This window comes from Giraffa tippelskirchi, chromosome 6, assembly GCF_054371585.1.
Source record: "Giraffa tippelskirchi isolate mGirTip1 chromosome 6, T2T-mGirTip1v1.2.pri, whole genome shotgun sequence".
NCBI lineage: Eukaryota > Metazoa > Chordata > Mammalia > Artiodactyla > Giraffidae > Giraffa > Giraffa tippelskirchi.
Window position 1 is genome coordinate 64547662 of NC_137280.1, and position 8859 is coordinate 64556520.

At 50.6% G+C, this 8859-nt stretch overlaps 1 long non-coding RNA gene and 1 other non-coding gene across 2 annotated transcripts in view; one reads left to right on the forward strand and one right to left on the reverse strand.

Moving 5' to 3' along the window:
- The window catches only part of LOC145508920 (uncharacterized), a 221339-nt gene that overhangs the window by 75227 nt on the left and 137253 nt on the right, over positions 1-8859 (forward strand). The gene's annotated exons all lie outside the window — the stretch shown is intronic.
- On the reverse strand, positions 6035-6107 carry TRNAG-CCC (transfer RNA glycine (anticodon CCC)). Its single transcript has one exon. It is a non-coding gene; the product is annotated as a tRNA-Gly (tRNA).

Here is an 8859-nt window from a genome sequence, read left to right on the forward strand (position 1 = left end):
GCACACTTTCAGCCTTGCCAGAGGTTGCCATGCTGCTTAATTGTCGGAACTGTTTGCCGGGTGTCTCCCCGGGAGCCTGTGAACCCCCTTGGGGGTGGGATTTGTGTGATGTCCTATATCTCTATGCTAAGTTACATTGTTCCTGAAAGAGCCTTGAGAGCTGCAGGAAGACAGGAAAAAGAATGCCCAGCTGATGCTTGTGGAGTTCATGGAGCCACCCTTGAGTCTTCCATTGCTTCCTAGTACTCCGTCCACATGGCTTTGAGGTTTCAAGTTGACATTGCGTTTGGATTCAGATAGCACTGGCATTTTGCATCCTCCTGAGGATGATACATACTTTGATAGAAAAAATACAGTAATGGTGAAAAGAAAATTAGGGGTGATTCAGGCTCAGGCTGAGCAGACTTTGGTATGATGAGGGGGTGAGAGAGGATTATGGACACAACTGGGTCTGGTGGTCTGTGCTCCCAGGTGTCGGGATGAGAGAGTCACGAAGGGGAGCACTCTTTTCTTGCTGCCTGGAGAAGATGAAGTTTTCCTGATGCTCCTGTGGTTCAGTGTCTAGAGGTCTTGTTCCCAAACAGTTCTGTCAAGTGGTCAGGTCTGGCATGGTGGGCATAGCGGGTGTCCGTGTGTAGACATTGATGGAACAGTGCTTGCTTGTTTGTTACCCTTTATTGCTACCATGTGCCAAGATTGAAATAATCCTCCCAGCCACCCGGCAGGTAGAAATGCTTTCTTAGTCTCACGTTACAGGTGTGAAGGCGGAGGCGTGTTCAGACACCCAGCGAGTAAGGCTGCAGCTGGGATTCTGAGCTTTCCTGGGATCCTGTTCCCTAGGCTGCCTGCCTGCCCCAGAAATGTCAGATTGCATTGCTGGAAAAGTCAGGACTCGGGTCCCAGATGGACAGAGGAGGCCCTGAGGGAAGCCTGGCTCTCTGTGCCTGATGGAAGTGACACTTGCCTGCTCTATTTGCAGCCCCTGGTTCTCCCACCGTGTCTCCGGAAGTCACAACCCACTGGCCGGCACTCGGCACTCGGCACTCGGGGAGGACAGCACAGGAAGCTGTACCCAGCTCTGCTGGCCTGCCTGCTGGGTGCCTGTCAGCCCGGCTGCCGCAAGGGAGGGGGGCGGAGTGGGCAGGATGGGTGGGGAGGGGAAAAAAAATAGAAAAAACCTACAGCAAGCAAACAATTTAGGTCGTGTAGTGGACAGACCCCTGGATTGTTGTGAGATGACTCAATGACCAGACTGGGGTCAGGAAGCCTGGGCTGCAGAAAGATAATGTGAAATCTTTGTTGATTTTTTCCGGGAGTTCTTGCCCTTTTAAAGGATTTTGTTTTCTGCGTTATCACCCTGGGGATCCTGGCTTTGGGGTTTTCTAAGGCAGGGGTTTATGGAGAACATGAGGAGGCAGGATAGGGCAGGGGAGGGTTACCGGCCGAAGAAGGGGAAGAGGAAGATGGGGCCGGAATGGTCACATTCCCCATCCAGCTTCTTCCGGATTCGGTTTCTCTCCCAGAAACAAGGGGCCGATTCACGTGGCTCCAGTGGCCTCACTGGCCTGGAGTTGAGCCCATCCTTCCAGTGACTAAGGAGGAAATGCCATTCCACTTATCCCTTAGGCCCTGTGTCCCCAGGCCATTCTCTATCTTGGCTTTGTGACTGCCTCATCTTTTTGGCATTTGCCTCTTTGCTTTCTTTTTCTGGGTAATACGCTGAGGTTATGTGGGCTATGATTCCACAAAGCCCCACCAGATTTCCGTCTTCCACACACAGTTGCTTTCGGGTGACCTGGGCTTCTTGTGTTGAAGACGGTCGGCACCTCTCCCCGCCCGCACTGGTCGTGGCTCTTCACCCGGCTTTGGGGTCTGCAAGGCCTCCTGGCTTCCCTGGCAGAGCCAGGGGACTCTGTCCTTTGTGGTGCGAGCTCTGCGCTCTCTTCTCCGGTGTGCTTCTGCCACGTGGGTCCCTCTCTGCTGGGAGCATTGCTGGTGGGAGGATGAGGCCTTGGCTCACCTTGTATTCAAAACCCTCCATGTGGGGCCAATTCATGTTTGCTGATGAATGCCAACCTCTCCAGACCCAGCTGTGACTTTTTCAAATTAAAGGGGATGGGATCCTGCAGGCCACATTTCCCTATGTGCCCCCGGCAGATAATCATTGGTTAGAAGTGAGTACCTGCTGTGTTCTCAGGGTCAGTCCTAGAAAGACATGCCTCCCCTTCACTAAATCAGAGGAAACAACAGGAAAACAGTGTGTGTGTGTGTGTGCGTGTGCGCACGCGCGCGCGCTCAGTTGTGTTCGACTCTTTGTGATCCCATGAACTGTAGCCTGCTAGGGTCCTCTGTCCATGGGATTTCCCAAGCAAGAATACTGGAGTGGGTTGCCATATCCTACTCCAGGGGATCTTCCTGACCCAGGGATAGAACCCAGGTCTCTTGTGTCTCCTGCATTGGCAGGGAGATTCTTTACCACTTGAGCCACCTGGGAAGCCCGTTGAAAATAGTATAAAAGGTGTTTAATAAAATGATGTGACTTAGAGTGAGGAGGCCTGCATTGTTACTTTTGAGTAGGTGACCCTAGCCTGAGCATTTCTCTGAGCCTCAGTTTCCCCATCTGCAAAATGGGAGCAGTACTAGAGCTACCCACCCCCTCCCAACACACACACACACACACACACACACACACACACACACACACACTTGGAGGATGGCTTCCTGAGCTGGCACATGCATGTTTAGTACAAGGAGGGAGCTCTCTGGGGGGTGACCCGTGGACACTTTTTTCATATATAAGCTTCAATGGGCGGGATGGACCTTTCAGAACCACCAGGGCTCTGCTAGGGGCCTGGTGTGCTGGGCAGGTATAGGGGCCTGGGAGTGAGGAGGTCTGCATATTGGAAAGCTGGGCAGTGGGTAGCCCCTGCAGAGACACGGGGGCTGCCCTCCAGAGGCAGTGACCAGCTGCGTGGAGTGGAGTATTGTGGGGAGCTGTTTGGCCAGAGGATTTTGGAAGCAGACAGCAGCAGGGCCCTCCACACTCTTTTTCTTGTCGGATTGCTGGCACATCAGACCTGCAGGGGCCATGGTGATCCCCAAGGGTGGGATTCACTGTGTGCCTGCAGTGCAAGAATGGGGGGGAGTCTTTCTCATTGGAGGGAGGGCGGGGAGGTGCAGGGGGGCTCAGCCCCAAGGGCTCCACACATGTCCAGCTTTAGGTCAGCTCTGCTCCGTTAGGGTTGGAGGAATAGGTATGGGTGTCCTGGCCATGTGGAGGGGTGACGGGGTGGGGAGAAGGATTGGGGTGATGGGTGCCGGCAGGGGGTGGGTGAATGGTGTGGAGTGATGAGGACGTGCTTGGCAGGGCGACGCTTTGGAAAGCTTGTTTGTTTCTTAGCACATTTCCTGCTCTGTTGCCTGGGCCCCTTTGAGTGTCCTGATCTGCAGACTGAGGGCAGGGACCTCCGTTTTGTGGATAAGTGGGAAATTCTGACCTGAAATGGAACGTAGGAAACCAGTTGATCCCTCCCTCTTTTCTTAACTCTTCTCTGTTGCTTGACACCCCATGAAGCCTGTACCAGGCAGATCAGCAAAAGTGAATGATTTCCTGATCAGAGCTGACGTTCATCTAGTGTTTGTGAAGTCCTGGGCAATGTGAAGCAGACCTCATCTGTTATATGATTTAATTCCTGCCGTCATCCTAGGATTATAGTGCCGTAAGTGGCCCCATTGTACAGATGAGTAAAACTGAGGCTCAGAGAGGTTGAGTGCAGTGTCTGAAGCCACACAGCTAAAAAGTGGCTGCATTGGTATCCCACCCTCAGCAGTCTGGTTCCAGAGCTTGTGCTAGTAACCACTGTACTAGCCTGCCAGGAGGAGAGAGAAACTCTGTGGGGGGTGTGTGCGTGCGTGCGTGCGTGCGTGTGTGTGTGTGTGTGTGTGTGTGTGTGTGGTGGAGGGCACACACATACACAGGTATTCCTGTGTTAAGATATTAGTGGGCCAGGCTTGCTTGCAGAATCTCAGACAAATACACCACAGAAGATGGTTCTGGAAGGGCTGGGGATGTGGGCTTTACCTGGTAGTTTGTCAGTCCCAGGACCTGCGCTGGGAGAGTCTAGGGGAGGCCAGGCCTATGGACACCCACTTGCTTCTCTATCTGCTCTTCACATGAGATGCAGAGGAGGCCTGAACCACCTGACCTCCCTCCCTGGTCTCCACTTCTTCCCAGCTCCTCTTGGGAACTTCTTCTGGTTGACAGCCGGGGTCCTTTGTTCCGGACATTACTTTTTCAGATCTGTGTTAGTTGAGTGGATCCAAGTACACCTGTAATTGGGGACACCCCCCTCTCCCAGGAATGCTGTCTCCTGCCAGAGTGCCCCGGACCCCCACAGCAGAGCACTGTTGTCATGCTCCCGGCTCCCAGGTCTAGCCCGCTGGCTCCACAGAGCCCAGCCCTGGGGTCGTGGACCATGAACATGGTTACCTGGGCGCTGCTTCGGGTGAGCCGGGCACTAATTTGTTGTTGCCATTGTTCAGTCGCTCAGTCGTGTCCGACTCTTTGTGACCCCAAGGACTGCAGCACACCAGGCCTCCCTGTCCATCACCAACTCCCAGAGCTTACTCAAACTCATGTCCATTGAGTCGGTGATGCCACCCAACCATCTCACCCTCTGTCGCCCTCTTCTCCTCTTGCCCTCAGTGTTTCCCAGCATCAGGGTCTTTTCCCAGTGAGTCGTCTCTTTGCATCAGTTGACCAAAGTATTGTATATAAAAGTAAATACAATATGTAAGTATATATAAGGGCACTACCTGGGACTCCTTATTTCTTGTCATCCCTACAACCCCTGAATATTCTCTGTTTTACAGACGAGAGACTGAGGCCCACCCAGGGAGGTTAAGGAACTTGCCCAAAGGTACAGCCCCAGAGCCGAGGCCAGCCCCTCTGTATCTGCAGCTCGTCCTGCTCGTCCTGGTCTGGGAAATCGAGTGTGTCTGATGTGACGGGGGGTCAGGGCTGCAGGGGACGTCCTGGCTCCTTCCAGGTCTCAGATTCCTCTTATCTCAGGCGAAGACAGAAAGTGTGGCTTTGCTTCCTATAAACTGTTTTAACTGAACCTCACCGCAGGTCCTGGGCGGTGCTGGTTTCAGGATGGATAAGGAATGGGTGCGGCTCAGTGCGGGATGTTGGCCGATGGGGGTGGGCAGGGGTGCGACCGGCCTTTGGCAGAGACTTGGATTTGAGCGCCCCCGGTTGGGTGAGCCATGGGCCCTGGGCCATCTCTTTATTGCCTTGAAGGGAGAGTCCGTTTTTCAATTCTGTGATCCTGCAGTTGGAGTACTTGGAGCTGGGACTCAGCTTACTGTTCAGAAATCTGTACTAAACACATAGGCAGACAGTTTAGGAAGAAGGATTGTCTCACTGAAGGCTGTGATCATAGAGCTAAATTTTTTAGCACTTCCCAGGCATCTTTACATGGATCAATTCATGAAACACACTGCAATGAACTGCTCTGCAAGATCGACATTATTATCACCATTCCCATTTTACAGATGAAAATACCAAGGTTCAAGGGAGTTAGGTAACCTGCTCCAGAGATCCCTCAGTCAGGAGGCGGCCGAGTAGGGATTTGAACCCAGGGAGAGGCTGCAGAGTTATGCAGGCGATACTCTCTTGGCTTATAGAGCTGCACTCGGGGAGGGTCCAGCCTTCTGGAGCTGCCTTTGCCCCACATTACCAGAGAAGCTGGTTTATGCCCATTTTGAGAGATGAGGAAAAAGATGGCTATGAGTAGTTAAGGAATTTGCCAGTATTCAACAGGTTGTAAATAGCAGTATTAAGATTGAACCCAGGTCCACTGACTCCAAATATAGGGTCACTCTTTTTAATTAATTAATTTATTTGATCTTAGTTGGAGCAAGTGGGATCTTCGATCTTTGTTGAGGCAAGTGGGATTTATTTTTTTAGTTGTGGCACGCTGGATCTTTAGTTGTGGCATGTGAACTCTTAGTTGCAGCATGTGGGATCTAGTTCCCTGACCAGGGATCGAACCTGGGCCCCCTGCATTGGGAGTGCGGAGTCTTAGCCACTGGACCACCAGGGAAATCCCTAGGATCTCTCTTACATCATTTCCTCCCTTTCTTGCTAACTTGGAGGCTCATCTCGTGTCCCTTTGTTTAGCTGGCCTTTCTGTGAGGTGCCTGTTCTTTGCTGGTTTGGAGCAGGAGTTTTCTCCAGTGGCCTCCATGTCGGTCCCTTGAGGTCAAGCACAGTGTCTGCTTTGCTTTTGCTCCCCCAGCACCTCACAGGCAAGCCAGGGCTCACTCTGCACGTAGGATGATCAGAAAACATGGTCCACTCAGCTGAGCCCAATGTGTGCGCTTTGGTACCTAGAAGCCACGCAGTGTTGAGATGAATGCTGGGCCATGTGTGACCGTGGCCACTTCCACCTCTTTGGTGACTGTTTGCATGGGGCCTGGTGACTTGAGAGACTGCGTCAGGAGGGCATGGCTGCTTGAGTGGGTCCTGTCTCCCCCGTGGGTGGTCTTTGCTCTGTGCCAGGTGTCAGCAGATTCTGCCCGTTTAGGGGCCTCGCAGAGCTCTGCAGCCCGGAAGCATTTCCCTTCTGCTCGGCCTAACCTGCTCCCTGCTGTGCACATTTCCTTCTCTGCTGTGGAAATGGGAACCAGCTGGCCATGATTCCTTGAAATCACCTCTTCAGCCTCTCCAAGTAGAATAAGCCCTGAAACGGATTAAGCCACTCCCAGGCTTCCCTCTCTTGTCCTTCTCTAATACTTCCTCCCAGGTCCTGCTCCCCAGGCCATTTTAGCCATGTCTCTGCTCTCCTGGGGCCTTCTCCAGAGTCTCAAGCAGCTGCGTCCTCCCCCAGCCCCTGCCTGTCTGGGGGGCCCATCCCCACCAAATCTCTAGTTCTGGGGCAGCTTAGGAGTTGGCTTCTCCTTTGCTCAAAGACAACAGAAGACTCAACCACAAAGATTAACAACCCAAGTTAAAAATGAGCAAAGGATTTGAATAGGTAGTTCTCTGGAGAAGATTTGCAGATGACCAGCAAGCACAGGAAATGAGAGAAATGCAAACCAAAGCCTTCTTAATACCTACTAGGATGGCTTTGATAAACAACAAGAGCAACAAACAAGTGTTGGCGAGGACATGGAGAAATTGGAACCCTTGTGTGTTGCTGGTTTGGATGTAAAATTGTGTAGCCATTGTGGAAGACAGTTAAGTGAAACATGGAATTACCATGGGGCCCAGCAATTCCATTCTTAGGTATTACCCTGGGGAGTTGAAAACATGTGCCTACGCAAAAAACTGCACCCGAATGTTTATAGCAGCACTGTTCACAGCAGAAGGTGGAAGCAACCCAAATGTCCATCAGTGGATGAAATGAATGTATAAACAGAGTGTGATATGTGTGTGCATGTATATATCTATACATACATGCACACACAATGGAATATATATATATATTATACATAAACATGCACACACACAACGGAATACATATATGTATGTGTGTGTGTGCATATACATAGTGGAATATATAGTCCATTATCTATCTATACACATGCACATGTACACACAATTAAATCTAATTCAGCCGTAAGGAGTGAGGTACTAACATGTGCTGCAACATGGGTGAACTTGGAAAACATTATGCTAGGTAAAAGAAGCCAGACCCAGAGGGTCATATATTATATGATTCCACTTATATGAAATACCCAGAATAGGTAAGTCCATAAAAACAGAATGCAGATGTTGATTACTGGGGGTAGGAGGCAATGAGGAGTAACTTAGTGGGTGTGAGGTTTTATTTTGGAGCAATGAAAATGTTTTGGAACTAAAGGTGACGATTGTACGAGATTGTAAAATGTACTAAACACCCCTGAATTATATACTTTAAAACAATTAATATCACTTTATGTGGGTTTCACCTCAGTTCAGACAAACAAACCTGGTAGCATTGCAGGTACTCTTAGGTCGTAAAAAGAGGAAATGTGGGACTCTTGATTCATGCCAGATCAGGTGTGTCTGACACCTGATTCACTGAGTTCTATGAAATTAAAAGACGCTTACTCCTTGGAAGGAAGGTTATGGCCAACCTAGATAGAATATTTAAAAGCAGAGACATTACTTTGCCAACAAGAGTCCGTCTAGTCAAGGCTATGGTTTTTCCAGTGGTCAGGTATGGATGTGAGAGTTGGACGGTGAAGAAAGCTGAGCACCGCAGAATTGATGCTTTTGAACTGTGGTGTTGGAGAAGACTCTTGGGAGTCCCTTGGACTGCAAGGAGATCCAATCAATCCATCCTAAAAGAGACCAATCCTGGATGTTCATTGGAAGGACAGATGTTGAAGCTGAAACTCCAATACTTTGGCCACCTCATGCGAAGAGTTGACTCATTGGAAAAGACCCTAATGCTGGGTAGGATTGGGGGCAGGAGGAGAAGGGGATGACAGAGGATGAGATGGTTGGATGGCATCACTGACTTGATGGACATGGGTTTGGGTAGACTCTGGGAGTTGGTGATGGACAGAGAGGCCTGGCGTGCTGCAATTCATGGGGTTGCAAAGAGTCAGATACGACTGAGCAACTGAACTGAACTGATAGCGAAGGGATGGGCCCTTGTATTCCCATTTTGCAGATAAGAAAGTAGAGGCTTGTCTAGGGCACTCAGTTTATAGTGGCCCAGACACAAGTGAACCCAGAGCTTGTCTGACTCTGACCTGTCTCTGATCACTCGTCTATACTCCTTCCTGCAACACAGAGAGACTTTTGTTTCGTGTTGTTTGTTTTAGATACTAAGCCCTGTGGATGAGCTGTGCTGACCCTGAGGA